This window comes from Lithobates pipiens, unplaced genomic scaffold, assembly GCF_037356315.1.
Source record: "Lithobates pipiens isolate NorthernLeopardFrog02 unplaced genomic scaffold, aLitPip1_a1.2 Scaffold_27, whole genome shotgun sequence".
Classification (NCBI taxonomy): domain Eukaryota; kingdom Metazoa; phylum Chordata; class Amphibia; order Anura; family Ranidae; genus Lithobates; species Lithobates pipiens.
The window spans coordinates 75,945,119-75,968,418 of NW_027507788.1; the positions used below are offsets into that span (position 1 = coordinate 75,945,119).

Consider the following 23,300-nt stretch of genomic DNA (forward strand, 5'->3'; position numbering starts at 1 on the left):
CGGAGGAATCCAAGTTGCCGATCAATTTGCTGGAATTGAGAGCGATCAGGCTGTGCCTCCACACATGGTCGATGAGTCGATCAGAATACAGTCAGACAACGCCACGGCTGTGGCATACATAAATCACCAAGGGGGAACAAGAAGCTCATCCGCTGCTCGGGAGGTCACTCGCATACTTCGGTGGGCAGAGCGACACGCACCGACCCTGTCGGCCATTTACATCCCAGGGGTGGAAAATTGGCAGGCGGACTATCTGAGTCGACAGATGCTGGACCCAGGAGAATGGGCATTGCATCCGGAGATATTCAGGCTGCTGTGCCTGAGGTGGGGCACACCAGATGTGGATCTATTGGCCTCCCGTCTCAATCGGAAGGTACCGAGATTCGTGTCCAGGACCAGAGATCCGTGGGCAGACGCACTGGTGGCTCCGTGGGATCAGTACCAGCTGATCTACGCCTTTCCTCCACTAAAACTGTTGCCACGCCTGCTGCGCAGAGTGGAAGCCGAGGGGATCCCAGTAATCCTTGTTGCCCCATATTGGCCTCAGCGGCCCTGGTACGCAGACCTGGTGAGTCTGGTGGCAGACGCTCCCTGGCGACTGCCGTTGCGAGAGGTCCTCCTATCTCAAGGTCCAATCTTTCACCCTGCTTTACCATCGCTGGCTTTAACGGTATGGCTGTTGAAAGCCAGGTGTTGAGTAACCGGGGTCTGTCGGACTCGGTGATTCCAACTATGTTGAGGGTGCGGAAATCTACTTCCAGGAAGATATGCCATCGTACTTGGAGGGCCTATATCTCCATGTGTGAGGAGAAAGGGTGGCATCTGCGCTCTTTCACTATATCCAGGATCCTGCTGTTCCTTCAGCAAGGTGTAGACCAGAAGTTGGCGTTGAGCACCATCAAGGGGCAAATTTCAGCTCTGGCTGTCTTTTTCCAGCGACCCCTGACGTCTCACTCATTACTGAGTACCTTTGTTCAGGGGGTGCGGCATGTAGTCCCTCTGGTGCATCCTCCGTTACGTCCGTGGGATTTGTTGGCGCTTCAGAAGCTCGCCGTTTGAGAATATCAGGGAGATTCCCTTGTTGACCCTTTTACAGAAAGTGGTCTTTCTAGTGGCCATCACATCGGCCAGGAGGGTTTCAGAATTGGCTGCCTTGTCATGCAAGTCGCCTTATCTGGTCATCCACAGGGATAAGGTGATGTTGCGTCCACAACCGTCCTTTCTACCAAAGGTGGTTTCGGCTTTGCATATCAATGAGGACATTGTATTAACATTGCTGTGTCCTAAACCGAAGCACCCCAAGGAGGTGGCCCTTCACGCTCTCGATGTGGTTAGGGCTCTGAAGGTGTACTTGTCTGCCACAGCCCCCTTTCGGAAGTCAAACTCACTGTTTGTTTCGGTGGCTGGTCCTAGGAAAGGCGTGGCAGTCTCGTCGGCCACCATTTCCAGGTGGATCAGACAGATTGTAGTCCAAGCCTATGCCTTGAAGGTGCAGGTGCCCCCATTTCCAGTCACGGCCCACTCTACAAGAGCAATCGGAACATCTTGGACCTTCCGACACCAAGCGTCTGTCGCTCAGGTGTGTAAGGCGGCGACCTGGTCGTCTGTCCATGCGTTTACCAAGTTCTACAAGGTAGACAGTGCATCGGCTGATGCCTGTTTTGGCCGCAAAGTTTTGCAGGTGACCGTGTAGTTGCAATGGAGCTTTTTCGATAAAAACGCAGTACTGTTTTGTTAATGCGCTGTTGCATTACCTCCGCAATGTTGCGGTCTTGAGGATCGCTCCTGTTGAGGATGCCCAGTTATATGGTGGAGTTTGTCCACACACTGCTGTTTTTTTGTACGTTTAGTTTCACTAGTTCCCACTTGCCATGGTAGATGAAGTTTTTATGCTGTTTTTTTCCCACCCCTCGTTTGGCACTGCTTGGGGACGTCCCATTAAGTTACAGAGAGGAGCTGTGTCGGTTGGTGAATATAAGAGAAAATAGGATTTTTGTACTCACCGTAAAATCCTTTTCTCTGTAATTCACCGACGGACACAGCACCCACCCCTCCTTTTTTCTACGTTATACTGCTTATTGACATACTGAAGCTGCTGGGAGCAGTGAGGAGGGTTGATAGCACAGGGACCGCTTCCCTGGGGCAGGATTAAAAGTTCTGTGTATTGTGTAACAATTTTGCCTAGTTCTCCTAATGGCGGGCTATACAACCCATTTAGTTACAGAGAGGAGCTGTGTCAGTCTGTGAATTACAGAGAAAAGGATTTTACGGTGAGTACAAATATCCAATTATTTTTTTCAAAATTTTTTGACTTTTTTTATTTGTTGCGCAAAAAATACAAACCGCAGAGGTGATCAAATACCACCAAAAGAAAGTGCTATTTGTGGGAACAAAGGGATAAAAAAAAATTGTTTGGGTACAGTGTAGCATTATCAGTGACCGCACAATTGTCATTCAAACTGCAACAGCGCTGAAAGCTGAAAATGGTCTAAGTGCCTGGTATTGAAATGGTTAATAAGAATCAAGCACACTGTACTTTAGCAAGGCAGGTGTTGGTGTCGCTACATATGTTTTTTAGATACAATTTTATCACTTATGCTGGATTGTTTTGGCGTCATATTTTGGAATATGTGCTAGTTCATATGGTGCACTCACGCATCTTTTACTATAGCTGCTCCTCTAGGGGGTTTGACACTAAGCTCGCAAAGAGCACAGCCCCATCTATTCTCTCTTCCCCTGTGTATACTGAACCCAGCTTCCAGAGGAGAACCAGATTCTTATGGCCATTGCAGCGACCATTACCAGCGTTTGTACCCAATGCCCAGATTTATATATGCACTGCACAGCCCCCTTCCTTTAGCACGTGTCAAAGATGCCACAGCGGGGCTCACCTGGCTTATTTCATGCCAGACTTCCATATTGTGGGCAGTGATTGAGAAAACACTTGGAGTAGTAAGTAGGCTGTATTGTGAGGCTTCTGCTGTGTCTCTTGTGGAAGTGAAATCCCTGGAGTACTTCTCCTTAAAAAAAATTTACGCTATCCTGGGCTCAATATTTAATTTTACTTTCATCTGCCCATTTTTGCCTTTGTCTACCCCCATCGAGGAACCTTCTTTATTATCCATTTTCCAGAAGGGACCTTTTCTCTGGTATAGATTTTCTACTTTGTTAGACAATTATGTAAAGCATAGTGTTGCGCTAATATTGCACCACATAGGATAATGCGTACAAGAAGTATAGAAAAGTCACTGTAAGACCATGACGGCAACGTATAATGCACACATTTTGCAGCTTCCAATAGTCTGTGGGTCAGAGACAAACTGTGAGAACAAAAACAAGGGAGGTGCAGACCCTAACACCGTTATTTTTTTAATTAGTAATAAAAAAAATTAAAAATCAACAAACTTTTAAGAGTGCGACGGTCAGCAGCTGACTTCTCCCGTTAGCTGCTTGTGTCTTCCTATAGCTGTGAGTGCGGCTAGTTCTCACTCAGTCGGCTCAGCACACTGCAGTTTTGCTTAGTTGCAGCTGAGGCCGCTCAGTGAACTCTGCAGTTTCCTGTTAAACAGTAGAAACTGACAGGTGTGGGAATGCTTTACATCTCGAGACTGCTCAGTTGCCACTAAAATGTGAGTTTGATCATTTCTAGTTTTTTATTCTTTACTAATGAAGAGATTAACTGAGCTAGGATCTATGCTCCCCTTTTTCTTTGTTTTTCTTCTACTTTGTTACTATGGCTTTACCTAGCCACTGGGGGCACAGCAGATTGCAGGACTGCACTGCTGGCCACATGTATTGATTTTTTGATTCTCAGGGAGTATTTGGATAGCCCGATAATTGAGCATTAAAGAGAAACCACATGCAGCCTTACTTGATTATGGCAACATGTGTAACACCAGGAATAGGACCAGTCACCATACTGATGTTAGCAATCCTCCCACAGCCTGTTTTGCATTTTGCCTGCACTGTTTGCACCCACAAGTTTGGTCATGGTCAGTCTAAGTCACTTTTGACATTTGAAAGTCCTCCTCCCATTTTTACCCCCACCTGATTTTTTTTTTGCATCACTCATATGTGGCTGCAGCTATAGCATCTCTGGTTAGTGTCCTGAAGGTTTTTTTTTCCAAAAGATTTTATTACATTTTTACAACAGAAGCATGAATAACATGGTTACAGTGTTGCATATTATAGGAATCAAAATTGTACAATAAATCAATAGTACAGATAACATGTATAATGTGAGTAGTCAATCCCCTAACTATTGTAATTACAATGCTTTAAGTAGACTCAATAGCGACACGCAGGCCAACTGTAGTTATATGTGGGGGAAAAAAAACAGTGAAAAGACAGTAATAATCCAATATCTCCGTGGCTACTATGATATAAAGGATGGTATGTAGTCTAATGAACCAATGGAGTATTACATATAATATAGAGATTAAATATTGGCGTGGGAGTTTCCAATGCTTGTGGAGTGTCTATAATGTGTCCAGCAGGCCCGTGTCGTTTGAATTTTGCTGGGGTTTTCTTTGGCTTGGTGGATGAGTTTTTCCATTTCAGCCATTTTGTCCACACGGACAATCCATGTGTGACTATAGGTGTGTCAGTGGTTCTCCAATGAACTGGTATTCATTGGGTGGCAGCATTGATAAGATGTAAGGGTAAAGGATTTCTTATAAGATGACAGGGGAAAGGATGTATGGTGTAATAAGTATTGTGCTCGAGTGAAGTCTGGGGTGTAGGCTCTGATTTCAGTGATCAAATCGTGTATTGCCTTCCAAAAAAGGTTGTATTAGTGGACACTCCCTTCAAATGTGAAGTAATGACCCGTGGGCGACGTTGCATCTCCAGCAGGGATGGGGTGCTCGGGAAATATTTGTGTATCTTATCTGGTGTCCTATACCATCTGGAGTAGAGTTTATACCTGTTTTCTTGTGCGGAGATGTTAATGGATCCTTTGTGTATGTGTTCAAATATGTGTTCCCAGTCTTCTTTGGATAAATCAATGGCTGGTTCAGTCTCCCATTGTTGTTTTATCTTTGCGTTTTCGTCAGAGAAAAGTAACGCGTATATCTCTGAGATTAGCTGTTTCTGGGCTTTTGAGCTGTTATATATGTGTTCGAAGGGGGTAAGATCCCTACACCATTGGGTGAGTGGTTGTGTGTTTTGAAAAAAGTGTCTGATCTGAAGGTATTTAAAGAATGGGATGTGGAGTTCCGGGAGCACTGCTGGGATTTCTGAGTATGAGAAGATTGTCCCATCTTGAAAGAGTTGCTGGGCTCTAACCAGTGGAGCTAAGAGGGAGTCCTGTGGGCTATGTGCAGTAAGACCAGGCTTTAAATCAGGGTTTAGAGCAGGGGTCTCAAACTGGTGGCCCTCCAGCTGTTGCAAAACTACAAATCCCATCATGCCTCTGCCTGTGGGAGACATGATTGTAACTGTCAGCTTTGCAATGACTCATGGCACTTGTAGTTTTGCAACAGCTGGATGGCCGCCAGTTTGAGACCCGTGATTTAGAGTTAGCGGGGTCATGGGCCCAGGAGAGGGGGTCATATTGAGTGTTTTGCATGCTAGTTTGAAGTTCAGCAGCGTGGGACCTATTAGCGGGTGGGCAGAGTATTCTTTAGGTATTGACTTCTGGGTGATCCAGGGAAGGTGAGAGACTGGTGTCTGAGCAAAGGCATTATCGATTTGGATCCAGTCTTTGGTGTGTGAGTGCACATACCAATCAACTATTCTTCTGAGCTGGTATGCCCATTAGTATTTGTGAGTGTCTGGAAGGCCTATCCCACCTTTCCGTTTGTGGAGTGTCATTCTGTCCCAAATCAATCTAGGGGTGTTGGAGGACCATATGAAGGTTCTGCACATTTTCTTGACGTAAAGAAAAGGGGGGGGGGAGTTTTATGGGAATGGCTTGTATGAGGTAGAGTAATCTGGGGAGGACGTTCATCTTCAAGATAGCAGCTCTGCCAAACCAAGAAAAGTGTCCGATATGCCAGTTGTGCAGATCTCCTTGAATCTTCTGCAAGGTTGGCAAGAAATTTATTTCATATAGTTCAGACAGCTTGGTAGGAAGCTTAATGCCCAAGTGTGTTATTGCTTGTGGTTCCCATCTAAAAGGGAAGTTGTGTTTACATTGGGATACTAATATATTAGGGAGTATGATATTGAGGGCTTTTGATTTGATCAAAATTGATCTGCAGTTTGGTGAGTTGTTTAAATAGGGTAATGTCTTTCGGGAGGTTAGGAATAGTGGTTATGGCAGGGATAGGGAACCTTTTTGGCTGAGAGAGCCATGAACGCCACATATTTTAAAATGTAATTCCGTGAGAGCCATACAATATGTTTAAAACAATTTTTTTTCAATCGGTTAATCGACTAATTTCAATTATAACTGTAATATCCACGTCATCTCCCCCACTGTAATAGCCACATCTCCCCTACAATTGTCTGCCTGCTTACCACTACACAGGCAGGCAGATCCACAAGCAGTTGAGGTGGGTGATGATGACGTCAGCGCGCCGCTCACCTAGGCCGCCGCTGGGTGTACCAAGATGGCCGCAGCTCCGGAGCTAGGCCGAAGCTGCGGCCTTTCCTATGGGCTCAATCCATGGATCGGCACACCACGCAATCCACGGATTGAGAGGTGAGAGCCAGATGCAGCCATCAAAAGAGCCACATCTGGCTCGAGAGGCATAGGTTCCCTACCCCTGGGTTATGGGGTCTGAGAGGAAGAATAGGATGTCGTTCGCGTATGCAGCTAGTCTGTATTGTTTGTTTAATAGTAACCCCTTTTATGTCGGGGTCCTATGAAGGGTTTTTTGACTTAATTGTCCAGGGTGTTAAACCATACATTGGCTCCTCGTGTTAAGAGTTCCAGAACATAGTTTTACTGCCTTACAAGAATTAGCTGATATGCACAATTCTCTTGTGGATTCCTCCTCATCAATATGTGACAAGGAGCGGATGGAGGATACTACTTCTTGAAAAGCAAGATATGGACAGAAGGTAGTGGTAAGTGAGACTGTTTAAATCCATTGTGGTAATTCAGACTCTTAGGATCCTCCAGCACCTCTTCAAACATACTATGTTTCAAACTCAAACGATCTATTAAGGTCATCCCCAATTAACAATTTGAAAGTGTTATTACTAGAGAGCGGAATCTACCTAATGTTTTTTTTTTCTTTTATCCTTAAGCAGTCCTCCACCTTTTATCCATTCCTGTGGGAATTGGCTAACAAGTGTATGGTTACCCACATAGTGGACCCGCCAGTATCTTGCCATTAACAGGGTGGCAGTGATTCTTGTTGTTGGAGTATGCATCCTTTACAAATTCTACAGAAAAAACAAATTGACTCCTTTAAACAATTTTTTTTTTCCACCACTAGTTCTCTCTGGCCTGTCTTCCTGTGTACCCTGGTTTCACAGGCAGTGGCCGCATAAGCTATAATCCAGCATCAGGAACCGTTTATGATGTATCTCCCTAGCACCTGATTCATTTATTGGACCAGTTGGTGCAAGTAGTAAAACTTATCAGTGATGTCTTCCATGTCCCAGAAAATGACATTCCTTTTTGCTATCACTTTGGCTTAAATCCTTGTGTTATATATCACCTTTTCTTATTCTTTTAAAGGACATGGTTGTCTTGAGATCTAGGTCATCTTTTCTCCGTATGGCCTTTCATGATAGTTGGGGATATTGTGTTTGCCTAACAGGATTGCTTTGCAAACACTAGATGTGGTTAGGGCTGTCAAGGTTTATCTGACAGCCATGCCTTCCCTTCAGAGGACATATTTGTCTGAATTTGTAGGCATTAAGGGACAAGCACCTCCATTCCTAGTTGCTGTCCACTCTGCCAGGGCAGTGAGAGCATCCTAGTCTTTCAGCGTTGGCAGTTGTTTCCCAGATATAGTGAGGAAAAATGTATTTGATCCGCTGCTGATTTTGTACCTTTGCCCACTAACAAAGAAATGATCAGTCTATCATTTTAATGGTAGGTTTATTTTAAAAGTGTGAGACAAAACAACAACAAAAATATCCAGTGTGCAGAGGGTCCATCCAGAATTTGTATTGTTTAATATGTGGTCACACCCCTTTAGCACCTGATAGTTCAAATACATGTACAAGCTATTGGGTTTTGAGAACAGGTATATCTTGTCTGTTATAACGCAGGTCACTGACCAGATCTGAACCTGGTTGCTCTCCCCCACCTTGGGTCTTTATGCCCCATGTTGACATTGTGCCCACCTTAGCATTTGCAGTGTCAAGGCTCGCCGGGAGGCACTCATGGGAGCTGCAAGGGACCTGCTGAATCGTGGGGTGGTTGTACCGGTTCCAGAATCGGAATGTTTCCAAGGATTCTACTCAAATCTGTTTGTAGTTCCCAAGAAGGAAGGGGTACGTACAATATTGGACCTAATAGCGTGAAAGTACAGAGGTTCAGAATGGAATCGGTTCGCTCAATAGTCACTGCACTCCATCAAGGGGACTCCCTGGCATCCTCTGACATCCAGGATGCGTACCTGCATGTACCCATATGCCTCCGCCATCAAAATTTTTCTGTGGTTTGCAGTCGGGGAAGCTCATTACCAATTTGTGGCTCTCCCTTTTGGTCTGGCATCCACCCCACCGAGTCTTTACCATGGTATTGGCTCCAGTTTTGGTGTTGCTGCGGCAACATGGGATCGCAATCATGGGATACCTAGACGATCTCCTGCTGAGGGCATCTTTCACCTCAGAATTAGAGGAGGATGTGGCGATCACCATGCTGACCCTGCAATAATTTGGGTGGCTGTTGAACCTAAAAAAGTCGGTGATTATACTGACCCAGCATTTGGAGTACCTAGGCTTGCTGCTGGACTCCAGGGAAGCGCAAGTGTTTCTCCCTTCAGGCAAGCTGCAGATTCTCAGATCCGCAGTAAAACTGTTGATGAACCGCAAGTGGTCATCGCTCCGCTTCTGCATGCGAGTCCTGGGACTCATGGTAGCCTCCTTCGAGGCAGTACCATATGCCCAGTTCCACACCAGAGTCCTGCAGAAGGAGATTTTGACAAAGTGGGACAAATCTCATTTGTCCCTGGATCGGCAGATCCAGGTGAGCCAGGCAGTCAGAGATTCTCTGATCTGATGGCTGAGGTCCCCGGTGCTTCTGTCCGGGAAGTCGTTCCTACCTCTGAAATGGACGGTGATCACAACGGACGCCAGCTTATCCAGCTGGGGTGGAGTGATGGGGGTTCAGTCGGCTCCGGGCCCCTGGTCAACGGGAGAATCCAAGTTGCCGATAAATCTGCTTGAACTAAGAGCGATCAGGCTATGCCTGTCCACATGGTCGATGAGACTACAGGGGCTCCTGCTCAGGATCCAGTCAGACAACGCCACGGCTGTATAGAAAGACAAGTAAAGTTGCGCTACGGACTACACCCTAAGCTGGAAAAAATTAGTAAAAAATTGGTGAAAAATTGGTAGGAGCTGTCTCTACTTAAAAACCTCAGAATACTGTATAATCTAGGAACCGACGTTATGAGAGGGATTTTTTTCACAGGGGACAAGAATACAGACCACTAGGCCCAAGATCAGCGGATACGCGATAGGGCCCCCAGGGGGAATGGAAACCTTTCCGCCACCCTGAAAGAAACCAATATCAGGGACAATTCAGGAGAAATGGAGGATGGAATCCAAGATGGACAAGACGAGAACACAAGGAGGAATCATGTGGAACAAGAAAATCAATGGGACCAGAGGAGGGGTTGGACACACAGACCATCAGGATGGATAACAGAAAATGCACCAGAGGGAAGAGAGAAGGCATCAAGAAAAAGAAGAGAGTACTAGGGGAAGGCATATATAATTTAAGCCAGGTAAATTTCACAGAGGAAGAATTAAAAGTGTTAGATTTGGGCCTGAAATTTGCCCCTGAGAAGGATTTGGACAAATTCGAAGCATATATTGACCTCCAAAAATTTGTGAAGAAACTCAACATCAAGAAATTCTTTGGATCAAAGAACTACCATAAAAAGGAAGAGAATGATACATTTTACAAACACTCACAGTTGAGAAACAACTCAACGTTCAACCCCCAAGGTACAACATGATGAGAACATAAAGGTTTTTAAAAAAATGGTCTAAAGGGATTTGAAAGCATTAGAAATTAAAAAAACAAAAGGGAGGAAAATATGGAAAACCATCAAACAACTGGAAAAACAGAAGGGCATCGTCATCAGACCCACCGATAAGGGGGGCGGTCTGGTTATATTAAACAAACAAGATTATGAAGAAGAAATGTTGAAACTTCTAAGTATACCCAACACATACAAAAAACTGAAGAAAAATCCCAAAGTTGAATATGAAAAAACTCAGAAAATATGTGAAGAAAGGAAAGGACATGGGCATTCTAAACAAGAAAGAGGCAAGGTACTTAACACCTAATGCAGCAAAGACTCCGGTCATGTATTATGTTCCCAAGAGTCACAAAAATCAAACCCACCCACCAGCAAGACCGATTATTAGTGGTATCGACTCCCTTTTTTCCAGATTGGGGGCCTATATAGATGTTTTTTTGCAACCGATGGTGGTGGAAGGGAAGTCGTATTTAAGAGATAGTAGACAACTCATCGGAGAGCTGAAAGATTTAAGAATTAATGAAAATTATATACTGGTAACAATTGATGTAGAATCGTTGTACACAAACATCAAACAAGAAGACGGCCTAAGTAGCGTGGAATGGGTACTACAAAAGCAATCGGATCTAAGACCAGAGCAAATCAAATATATCACGGAGGGCTTAAAGTTGGCGATGAGTCATAACTACTTCTGGTATCAAGGAACCTTCCATGCACAAACAAAAGGCGTAGTGATGGGAGCTAAGTACGCCCCAAATGTAGCGAACTTGTTCCTGAATAGGTGGGAAGATGAACAGATATATGGAGTGCATAGGGAGAATCTCAAACTATACCGCAGGTACATAGACTATATCATTATCGTATGGGGGGGCACACTGGAACAACTGCAGGACTTCTTCGATGAAATTAACGATAACATCTATCACATTAAGTTTACAGGAAATTGGAACAGCCAGAGTGTGGACTATTTGGACTTACAGATTTACAAGCAAGAGGGAAATCTGGGTACACGCACTTTTTTCAAAGCTACAGATCGTAATGGGTATATTCCCACTAACAGCTGCCACCATCCACGGTGGATAGGGAATATACCCAAAGGTCAACTTATGAGACTATACAGGAATTGTAGTAATAGCGGAGACTTTGACCAACAGGCCGAAACAATTATAGAAAGATTTAAGATGAAAGGGTACAAAGAAAGTGAACTCCGAGAACTGAAAAACAAAGTAAAACGAATGGAGAGAAATCAACTGATAGAAGGTACAACTAGAAACAAATTGAAACAGAAGATTCTGCAAATTGCCTTCCTCATGGGATACAATAGGCAATATAAGGATGTAGAATATGTTATAAAAAAGCATTGGCCTATCCTGCAGGCAGATAGTGTGCTTCACACTATGCTACCAAAAAAGCACCTGTTCATTTATAGAAGGGCCCCCACGTCACGGAAAAAAATTGTAAAAAACACCATTGACCCACCAAAACAAATAAAAATCTTTGAAAACCTGAAAGGATTTTTTAAATGTGGTAAATGCCTTCCATGTAGAACCAGTAAAAAGACCAACAAAAAGAAAACCACTTTCAATTCAACCTCCAATGGGAAAGAATATAAAATAAACGAGTTGATCACCTGCAATAGTACTCACGTCACTTATGTCATCGAATGCCCCTGCCACAAACAATATGTGGGTAGAACCACAAGGGAGCTACGTGTCCGTATAAGGGAACATATTACCAACATCAAAAAGGGATTCCAAAAACATAGTGTCTCTAAACACTTTAGGGACTTTTACAATCGGGACCCAGAGCAGATGGTTTTCTATGGAGTAGACAAAATAAGGGGCCACTGGAGAGGGGAAGATAAAATAATTAAAGTATCTAGAAGTGAGACAAAATGGATTTTTAACCTAGATACCCTCCAACCAGTGGGAATGAACATCGATCTGGACCTCAATTGTTTTTTGGCTAATTTCTGAGTAAGCTTATGGGATTTTGGAAAAAAAAAAACGGGTCGGATGTTATGCATCTTTCTAATACCACTACACATTCTTGAGTAAGCCCACGGGATTGGGGAAAAACCAGAGTTGGATGTTATGCATCCCTTTAACAACTTTATGGACTAGGGATGCAGGACACAAAATACTAGCCATAATGGATGCAGATGGGTCAAATGTTATGTAGTCCATTAGTAAAATCAACATTCCTCAATTTTAATTCTTCCCTTTTGCCCTATGTAGAACAAATTCCCCTTTAATGAAAATACCCCCCCCCCCCCTTTCCCCCCCCAATGGTCTGCAGAATACATTAACTTCTATATCAATCATTTATGGGCATGTGTGTGCACATATAGTATGAGCACACACAATGATATGTTCCCCCAAGGTATAGTAATAAGAAGTATCCTGGTCTCAAATCCTCCTGGCTTACAGGTGTCAATATAATAATTATTGGGGACTAATCTCCTGAGTAAAGAAAAAATTCTCCTGTTTTTAAAAATATTTAAAAAAAAATATTTTCAGGTTTTGGAATAAAGTAAAAATATACATATTTTCATTTTTATTTCTATCCTGTTCTGATTACATTTAGCAATCATGCTAATAATATAATGTATTTCCTTTTTTTATTACATTTTTCATCACATTTTCTAATATATATTTTTTTATTATATTTTTCTTACATTTATTATATTTTTAATTTTTTATTGTAATTATTCTGTATCTTGTGTAAATTTCATATTTATTAATTTGGAAATTACTATTTTGGAAATTATAGGAATAGGATGTTTTTAGTGTTGTATAAGAAACTGGCTTTCTACAAGTGTTTCCTAAAGGAATGGGTTGCAGCGCTCCACGTCCTATCAAATCCTTAGGACAGGCTAGCATAAACCCTCCCCCTCCTGTGTTATTACGGGCGCCATATGAGGAGGTTTAAATATTAGAGGAGGAGGGCATCATCGTAAACACAAATGGTTCCTCAGATACCTATTAAGTGTCGTAGTACGGGGCTAACATTCCCGTATCCAAAATGGCGCCTTTTGGTTCGTGCAAGCGCAGTGGAGCACTGCACCCTATTTAAATCGGAAGGTGCACCAATATGGCCCCTCCAGAAGAAGTCATTCTGACAAAACGCGTAGGGCGTGGTCATGTTACGTGCATCTTCCTCACAGCTAACAGCGACCGGTGGACATTGTAAACAAAGCGAGCTTTCACTACTTATATGTGAGTAGGTTTTTCTTTTCTAAATAAAGCACATTTTAGTACGTACTACGCTATGGATATGTTTCTTCCTTTGGTGCATACACCAACGGAGATTTAACACGATTGGAAGAGTGAGCATCCCCCAGCGCATTACTAGCAAACGCCAGATAGCAGCACAGTGGCTTATACTGTGAAAGCCTATCCACCCCAATTGGGGTATGAATTCTGGTGAGAGCAATCACATTACCATATCACTGAGAAACGCACCGGGGAAAGCTGTTCTCTCCACTGAAGATACTAGCACTTTTGCACTAGTCACTTTCTTTCATCTTTATATGGGCCATTTTTCTAATGTTTTTTGAATGAATTTTATAACGTTTGGTCACTTCTACTTTTGTTTGCACACTTTACTATATGGACTAATACCACTATTTATTCAGTTTAAAATTAATGTTATTATCGTCCATTTTAGTCATTTATATTGGCAACCTTTGTTGGGGCTTTTATTAGATATACAGTATTATAAAGTTTTTTTTTTCTTTCTCCTGCACTTCAACGTTGTGGATGGGGTTTTTATAAAATATAAAGGTTTCGGGTTTAGCGCCACAATCTACTCTTTTACAATTTCAACGCCACGGCTGTGGCATACATAAATCATCAAGGAGGAACAAGAAGCTCAGCCGCCGCACGGGAGGTCGCTCACATACTTCGGTGGGCAGAGCGACACGTAACGACCCTGTCGGCCATTTACATCCCAGGAGTAGAGAACTGGCAGGCCGACTATCTTGAGTCGCCAGATGCTGGACCCAGGAGATTGGGCGTTGCATCCGGAGCTATTCAGGCTACTGTGCCTGTGGTGGGGCACACCAGCCGTGGATCTTCTGGCCTCTCATTTCAATCGGAAGGTGCCGAGATTCGTGTCCAGGACAAGAGATCCTTGGGCAGACGCGCTGGTGGCTCCGTGGGATCAGTACCAGCTGATTTACACCTTTCCTCCACTGAAACTGTTACCATGTCTGCTCCGCAGAGTGAAGGTCCAGGGGATCCCAATGATTCTGGTCGCCCCAGATTGGCCTCAGCTGCCTTGGTACGCAGACCTAGTGCGCCTGGTGGCAGACGCCCCTTAGTGGCTGCCGTTATGGGAAGACCTTCTGTCTCAAGGTCCGATTCTCCATCCTGCTTTACCATCGTTGGCTTTAACGGCCTGGCTATTGAGAGCCAGATGTTGAGGAACCAGGTCTGTCAGGCTCGGTGATCCCAACTATGCTGAGGGCACGGAAATCTTCTTTCCGGAAGATATATCATTGTACCTGGAAGGCTTACATCTCCATGTGTGAGGAGAAAGGGTGGCATCCGTGCTCCTTTGCTATATCAAGGATCCTGCTGTTTCTTCAGCAAGGAGTAGACCAGAAATTGGCGTTAAGCACCATTAAAGGGCAAACATCAGCCTTGGCTGTCTTTTTTTCAGCTACCCTTGCCGTCTCACTCTTTAGTGAGTACCTTTGTTCAGGGGGTGCGACTTGTAGTCCCTACGGTGCGTCCACCATTACCCCCATGGGATCTGAACCTGGTGTTATTGGCGCTTCAAAAACCGCAAGTGGTCTTTCTAGTTGTCGGCCAGGAGGGTTTCGGAACTGGCGGCCTTGTCATGCAAGTCTCCTTATCTGGTTGTCCACAAGGATAAGGTTGTGTTGTGTCTGCAACCGACTTTTCTGCCGAAAGTGATCTCGGCTTTTCATATCAATGAGGACATTGTGTTACCATATCTGTGTCCTAAGCCAAAACACCCTAAGGAAGTGGCCCGTCACGCTTTGGACGTGCCTCGGGTTCTACAGGTGTATTTGTCTGCCACTTCTCCCTTTCGGAGGTCAGACTCGCTGTTTGTTTTGGTGGCTGGTCCAAAGAAAGGCATGGGATGAAAAACAAGCTCTGGACTGCTGCACTCTTTAGACGACCACTTTCTTTTATTGGAAAATCACATCACAGCTCAACAAACATAGCGAACAAGGAAAATTGCTGACGTTTCGCACTAGCTATAGTGCTTATTCATAGCAAACAATCACAGCACAAAAAGTTTATTAAGTACCATCTCTAATTGCATAATTGAAATGATTGGTTAAATGATTAAAATAATCAAATATTTGAAATAATTGAAACCCCCATGATAACAAAATGAAAATTAAGTGAATGAAGAAACACCGTTTATAAGACATTGGTGAATATCATTTTGAAACAAAAATAAAGAAGGTAATACTCAATGATAATAATGTATGTAAATGTGTGGAAATAAACATGACCAGATGTGACTGTATGAGAAATGAAGAATGTAAAGATATTTCAAAATATTTGAAAAAAAGTGAATAAAGGTATAAATAAAAAAATTCCATAATGTAATAAATTATTGAAAAAAGACCAAACAGGTGAATTTGTTAGCTTGGCTGGGTGTAAAGAAAAAATTACATATAGTGATCAAGTGTCCATGATAGATGAATGGTGTAAATGATTAAATAAAGAGATATTAATGTTACATGCATAAAAACTCATTAAGTGAATGAATGTAAATAAATGAATGCATGGGTGAAAACATAAATATATAAATACCCTTGTCCATGTGTAAATCTTGCTGTGAAATCATTTTATACGCATAAACACGTGTATATCAAGGACAAACCACTTAATATTTTACCTATGTAAAAAAAGGAAAAAATACTATAATCTCCCTGCATGCCTCATCGCGTGTGTCCATAAAGCTTGTGTAGAAGAATGTATACATTCTATTATACTATAATGTCATAAGACCATAGTCCGTTCATGAACATATGGACACACACACGTGTACATGCAGGTAAATAAGTCATTCTTCCCCCTAATGTTAATTTTCTCATAGGAATTTTTTCTTATTTTATAGAACACTTTTTTTTTTTTCTATATATTTTAAAATATTCATAAAATATACACATCATGTTAAAAACATGATATGAATACAAATTCAAGTCTCAACAGCAGAACCCCTGGTGACCTAGCCATCATAGAATTAAATAGATTAAAATAAACAACCCCAAATACTAATGTAAGTATTGGCGCAGAACGATTACACAAAACACCATGACAGATTAATTAATTAACTAACTATACGTCAGAGCAAATGACACACAATTACAATCTTGGTAAACCCTTAGTATGTACTAACAATGACCAAAACAGAATCACAGAATCCAGTGATTTGCAAGTACTGAAATGGGAACAATATAGGATGAAACAGAAAGTCGACAAGTCCCATAACCCAGTGCACTTATGTCAAGAGATGAGTTGAAAAACAATCAATACACGGTGCGACCAAAAGTCGCCCATCGGACCAAAACATCAACTGGAGGGCAGTAAATAAGTACTCGGGAATAGATTGTCTACTACTGAACCGGAAACAATGTAAAGTAAAACAAAAACAAATAGATCTACAAGTCCCATAATCTAGTGCGCTTATATCAAAAAAATGGATTGAAAAACAGTCCATGCCCGGTGCGACCAAGAGTCGCACCTCAGACCAAACCATCAACTAAAGAGCAGTGGATAAGTATAAATTGTACATGTACAGCAAAGTTGAAAAACACTCATCAAACTATACATCATGCTCAAGCGATGGAGTGATGGCCGTTGCCATCGCATACGCATGCCATACGCATAAACACGTGTATATCAAGGACAAGCCACTTAATATTTTACCTATGTAAAAAAAGGAAAAAAAGACTATAATCTCCCTGCATGCCTCATCGCGTGTGTCCATAAAGCTTGTGTAGAAGAATGTATACATTCTATTATACTATAACGTCATAAGACCATAGTCCGTTCATGAACATATGGACATACACACGTGTACATGCAGGTAAATAAGTCATTCTTCCCCATAATGTTAATTTTCTCATAGGAATTTTTTCTTATTTTATAGAACCCTTTTTTTATATTTTAAAATATTCATAAAATATACACATCATGTAAAAAACATGATATGAATACAAATTCAAGTCTCAACAGCAGAACCCCTGGTGACCTTGCTATCATAGAATGAAATAGATTAAAATAACCACAAATACTAATGTAAGTATTAGCACAGAAGGATTACACAAAACACCATGACCGATTAATTAACTATACGTCAGAGCAAATGACACACAATTACAATCTTGGTAAACCCTTATATTGAAAAAATGGATTGAAAAACAGTCCATGCCCGGTGCGACCAAGAGTCGCACCTCGAACCAAACTATCAACTGAAGGGCAGTGGATAAGTATAAATTGTACTCAGGAATGGATTGTACATAACGGCACAGTTGAAAAACACTCATCAATCTATACATCATGCTCAAGCGATGGAGTGATGGCCATTTCCATTAGTAACCAAAATGTAACCAAACATTATATATATACACATATATATATATATATATATATATATATATATATATATATATATATATATATACACACACATATGCATTAAAATGTCGACACTCTGGTCGTAAACAACTACTCTAAACTAAAATATATTATATAGTATGTATATATAAACCAAAATACACTGGTAGTGACCACCAGCAGCACGCCGATTAGCTATTTTGCTGATGTTTATTGTGCAGATAAAGACAGAAGGTCAAACACTATACGGAAGCCGAGGAGGACGGACGCATTGGAGAGGAGCTCCGTGAATCCCCCTCTCCATCCACCTCCATCCGCACCCAGGACAGACACAAAGTGCCCTAAAAAGTGCCATCCTGACCACGGGAGACGTCCGGCACACCTTGCGGACGGTATTACACTCTCTACACACCTCGGGCCAGGGGTGGCCGGCCACACAGCAGGAGACCTGTCGCCACCAACTTGCGGCCTACCTTCATCCTCCGGTCCCGCAAGCTCCAGGCTCCAGTTAGACGGCCACCGCTGACCCATCCGTCTACCGCACACTCCGGAGGCTACCCCCGCACGGGGCAGGGAGACCGCGGCCAAATTACAGCCGGCAAGGAGGCGCTTAGACCCCTCAACTCACAGGTGAGCTCCGACTAGATTACCTCTAGTCTAGACTAGTCTAGACCGACTAGATTACCTCCTTGTAACAGCACCCTTACTGACATCGGCGGTAGCGTCGGAATTGAACCCCATTACGTGGTCAGATCATGCTTCTGTCCAACTTGATCTCGCACTTTCCTCCTCCACGCCTAGAACCTGCCACTGGAGACTTAATTACTTTCTTCTCCGCAACCCCATCGTTGAGGCACTACTGTCCCAAAATCTATCAGAATTTTTCATAACGACCAGGTGGGTTTTGTTTTAGGTAGGCGAGCGGGCGACAACACCAGACACACCATTGATTTAATTGACCTGCTCGATAAAACCTCTCGCTCCGCCCTTATACTCAGCTTAGATGCACAAAAAGCATTTGACAGGCTTGGTTGGCCCTACATGTTTGCCACACTTTCGCGTTATGGTTTTTCAGGCTCTTTTGATTCGGCCCTCCAGGCCCTTTATTCCCGTCCCACATCACAAGTTCAATTGGCATCCTTTATATCTCCCAACATTCACACACAGCAATGGCACTAGACAGGGCTGCCCCCTTTCCCCCTTGTTATTAATTCTATGCCTTGAACCCCTAGCTGCAGTTATCCGGGAGAGCCCGGATGTAAGTGGGGTCTCTTTGCGACGGAGGGAACATAAGCTGTCTTTATTCGCGGACGACATACTTCTCACTCTAACGAAACCACACATTTCACTCCCCAACCTACACGCCATATTAGATAAGTTCGGCAAACTCTTGGGTTATAAAGTTAATACAGCTAAGACTGAAGCCTTCCCCATTCATATCCCTCCTACACTTCTTTCTTCTTTGCAAAACAACTTCCCTTATCATTGGTGCCCTGTGTCACTCAAATATCTAGGCATACACTTAACGGCGTCCTACCGCACATTGTACCAAGCTAACTTCCTCTCCTTAATCTCAGAAACGCACGGTCTACTCCGTAAATGGATGGACTGTCCTTTGTCTCTCCTAGGTAGGATAAACGTTCTCAAAATGGTTATACTCCAAAAGTGTCTGTATCTTTTTGAAACCTTGCCAATTGCTCTCCCTATGCCTCAACTTCGGAACATTCAACGGGCTTTCACTAAATTCATATGGGGAAACGGATCACATAGAATTGCCCACACAGTTGTTTATGCCCCGCGCTCACATGGAGGCCTAGGAGAACCCAATATTGTGAAGTATTATTATGCTGTCCACTTATCAGCGACTGTCTCCTGGTCATCATGCTTTGCAACAAGTAGATGGGCAGAGTTGGAGATGAGCATTACCACCCCCATCCATCCTTGTTCTATGCTATGGTCTGATTTATCCTCTTCTATGACACAACTTAAACGCATAAGCCTAGAACCATTGCTATTTACTTTATCCATTTGGAAAAAAATGCCACAAGAGGTTTTCTCTCTTCCCCATGCCCACCCCTTTTAAATGTTATTTGCAATCCAGACATACCTGACAGCCTTTCTACTGTGGCTATGGCTCCATGGTCTCAAGCAGGCATTTTTCAACTCCGCCATCTGGTACACCCAGTGACCCGCAACCTAATGTCCTTCCCAGACCTTTAAAACAAATTTGAAATTCCACAATGGTCTTTCTTTACTTATCTCCAATTTAAACATTATTTCTGCTCCATAGCTCCTGCCATGGCCTTGGAAAAACCTAATGCCTTTGAGGTTCTGTGTACCCATGGTCCTCATCAGGACCTATATACATCTATATACAGGATTCTAATTATCGGCATAACAAACTAAGCCAAAGTATTTGTGTGAAATGTGTGACATCGCTCGCATATCTACATATAACCCAAAGTGTGGAATAATAAGCCTAGAACCAGCCTGTGATCCACTGTGATAAAATAGACCGACCAGAGCAATCATATACCATACAATTTCAGAGTCCTAGTTATCGACATACCAAGCCAGAATAATTATCTTCCAAAGGAAATATTATTAAAACGGAGGTCCACCCTAAAGTGGACCTCCGCTCAGCGGAAACCCTCCCCCCCCCCTCCGGCGCCACAATTGGCACCTTTCAGGGGGGAGGGGGGTGCAGATACCTGTACAGTACAGGTATTCTGCACCCACTTCCGGGATAGCTCTCTGCAGAAAGGGGCGTAGATTACGCCCCTTTCCGCAAGTGCCCCGCTGCCTGCTGGGAAACACACAGATCCCAGGGGCAGCGGGGACCGTCCTTATTGCGCAGCGCGATTCGCGCATGCGCAGTAGGGAACCGGGAAATGAAGCCGAAAGGCTCCATTTCCTGATTCCCATAACCAAGATGGCGGCGGCAGCACCCGACAGACGATCTAGAGATCGGCTTCGGGTGCCGACATCGCGGGCGCGCTGGACAGGTAAGTGTCACTATTTTAAAAGTCAGCAGCTGCAGTATTTGTAGCTGCTGGCTTTAAAAAAAAAAAAAAAAAAAACGCGGAGTCCCGGCGGACTCCCGCTTTAAAGAAGCCTCCAAACGAAAGGGTGTAGATGGATCCTAATCATAATAATGGCAAACATCCCACTCAAAATTCAATCCTAACGGGATTCTCATATGTAAGGAGAAGATCCAGAATACTTCGCGTTTGCAGAGTAGTCTGAATCTATCCCCGCCTCTTTTTGGCGTGGCTATTCTTTCTATTCCCTGAATATAAAGACTCCGTGTATCTTTAAAGTGGACCAAATTCCAGTGCCTGGCTACATTGGTGGATCTGTTCTTTTCAATGTCATATAGATGGTCATATAACTGATCTTTTAACCGACGTGTCGTCCGACCCACATATTGGACCTGGCACACTTCACATGTAATAAGGTAAATCAGGTACTGGGTGTTGCAGTTAATGAATGACAATATGTCAAAACTTTTTCCATTAGTGCAAAACTGTACTTGTTTGCCTCTTTTGATGTGATGACAATAGTTACAGCCTCTGATTCCACATTTAAAGTTTCCTTTAAACTGCAGCCACTGACAACCTGATTCTGTGGATAAAAACAGGCTGGGTGAGAGAGAATTACCCAAAGTGGGTCCTCTACGAGACACCGTCTTGATGCCTTTAGAAAGTATCTTCTGATATGCAGAATCATTAAAGCGGAGGTCCACCCTAAAGTGGACCTTCCGCTCATCGGAACCCTCCCCCCCTCCGGCGCCACAATTGGCACCTTTCAGGGGGGAGGGGGGTGCAGATACCTGTACAGTACAGGTATCTACACCCACTTCCAGGATAGCTCTCTGCGGAAAGGGGCGTATATTACGCCCCTTTCCGCAAGTGCCCGACCCTTTCCGCAAGTGCACCGCTGCCTGCTGGGAAAACACACAGATCCCAGAGGCAGCGGGGACCGTCCTTATTGCGCAGCGCGGCTCGCGCATGCGCAGTAGGGAACCGGGAAATGAAGCCGAAAGGCTCCATTTCCTGATTCCCATACCCAAGATGGCGGCGGCAGCACCCGAGAAACGATCTACAGATCGGCTTCGGGTGCCGACATCGCGGGCGCGCTGGACAGGTAAGTGTCACTATTTTAAAAGTCAGCAGCTGCAGTATATAGTCCCGGCGGACTCCCGCTTTAAGTACAATTGGAAGGTATTTGGTCATTATATTTTTAATCTGAGTGTATTCTGTGCTGTATGGAGTAGAGAAAATAGGGGCATCCTTAAATGGTGGATCGTTCTGTTTAAATTTTCTCTTATAGGCATTATCCCTAAGGAGAGATTCCCTAGGAATGTTACTTGCCTTAAGGAAAGCTTTTTGGATTTGTTTTACTGGATACCCTCTGTCTCTAAATCTTTTGCTCATATTGATTGCCTCCTTCTCGAAACCCTCAGGCGTGCTGCAAAGACGCTTAAGACTTAAAAGCTGCCCATATGGCACACCACGAATCGTGTGTTTTGGATGTGCAGAATCAGCTCTCAGGAGAGCGTTTCCTGCCGTAGGTTTACGAAATAGACCAGTGATAATTTTACCATCTATGCCTGTTAAACTAACATCCAAAAACTCTATGGTGTTCATGCGCAGATCACCTGTAAATTTCAAGTTAAGAGTATTGTCTTTTCTCAACGATAATACCCTTAACTTGAAATTTACAGGTGATCTGTGCATGAACACCATAGAGTTTTTGGATGTTAGTTTAACCACTTGCTTACTGGGCACTTAAACCCCCCTCCTGCCCAGACCAATTTTCAGCTTTCAGCGCTGATGCACTTTGAATGACAATTGCACAGCCATATAACACTGTACCCAAATGAAATTGTTATCATTTTTTTCCACAAATAGAGCTTTCTTTTGGTGGCATTTAATTACAGCTGGGATTTTTTTTCATTTATGCAAAAAAAAAAAAATCATGTTTAGAAGTTCGTTATAAAATTTTGCAAACAGGTAATTTTTCTCCTTCATTGAAATGCGCTGATGAGGCGGCACTGGTGGGCACTGATGGGCTGCACTGGTGGGCACTGATAGGCTGCACTGGTGGGCACTGGTGGGCACAGATAGGCGGCACTGGTGGGCACAGATAGGCGGCACTGGTGGGCACAGATAGGCGGCACTGGTGGGCACAGATAGGCGGCACTGGTGGGCACAGATAGGCGGCACTGGTGGGCACAGATAGGCGGCACTGGTGGGCACAGATAGGCGGCACTGGTGGGCACAGATAGGCGGCACTGGTGGGCACAGATAAGGCGGCACTGATGGGCAAAGATGGGCACAGATAAGATGGCACTGATGGGTGGCACTAAGGGGCACTGATAGGTACCACTGATAGATGGGACTGATGTGCACTGATAGGTGGCTCTGCTGGGCACTGATGGGCGGCACTGTTGGGCACTGGTAGATGACACTGATGGGCACAGATATGTGGCACTGGGGTGCAGCACTGTTGTTGAGGCAGATTGTGGGCACTGATAGGTGGCACTGTGGGCACTGATGGGTGGCACTGTGGG

At 43.7% G+C, this 23,300-nt stretch overlaps 1 protein-coding gene across 2 annotated transcripts in view; it reads left to right on the forward strand.

Moving 5' to 3' along the window:
- The window catches only part of PNKP (polynucleotide kinase 3'-phosphatase), a 603,977-nt gene that overhangs the window by 192,658 nt on the left and 388,019 nt on the right, over window positions 1-23,300 (forward strand). The gene's annotated exons all lie outside the window — the stretch shown is intronic.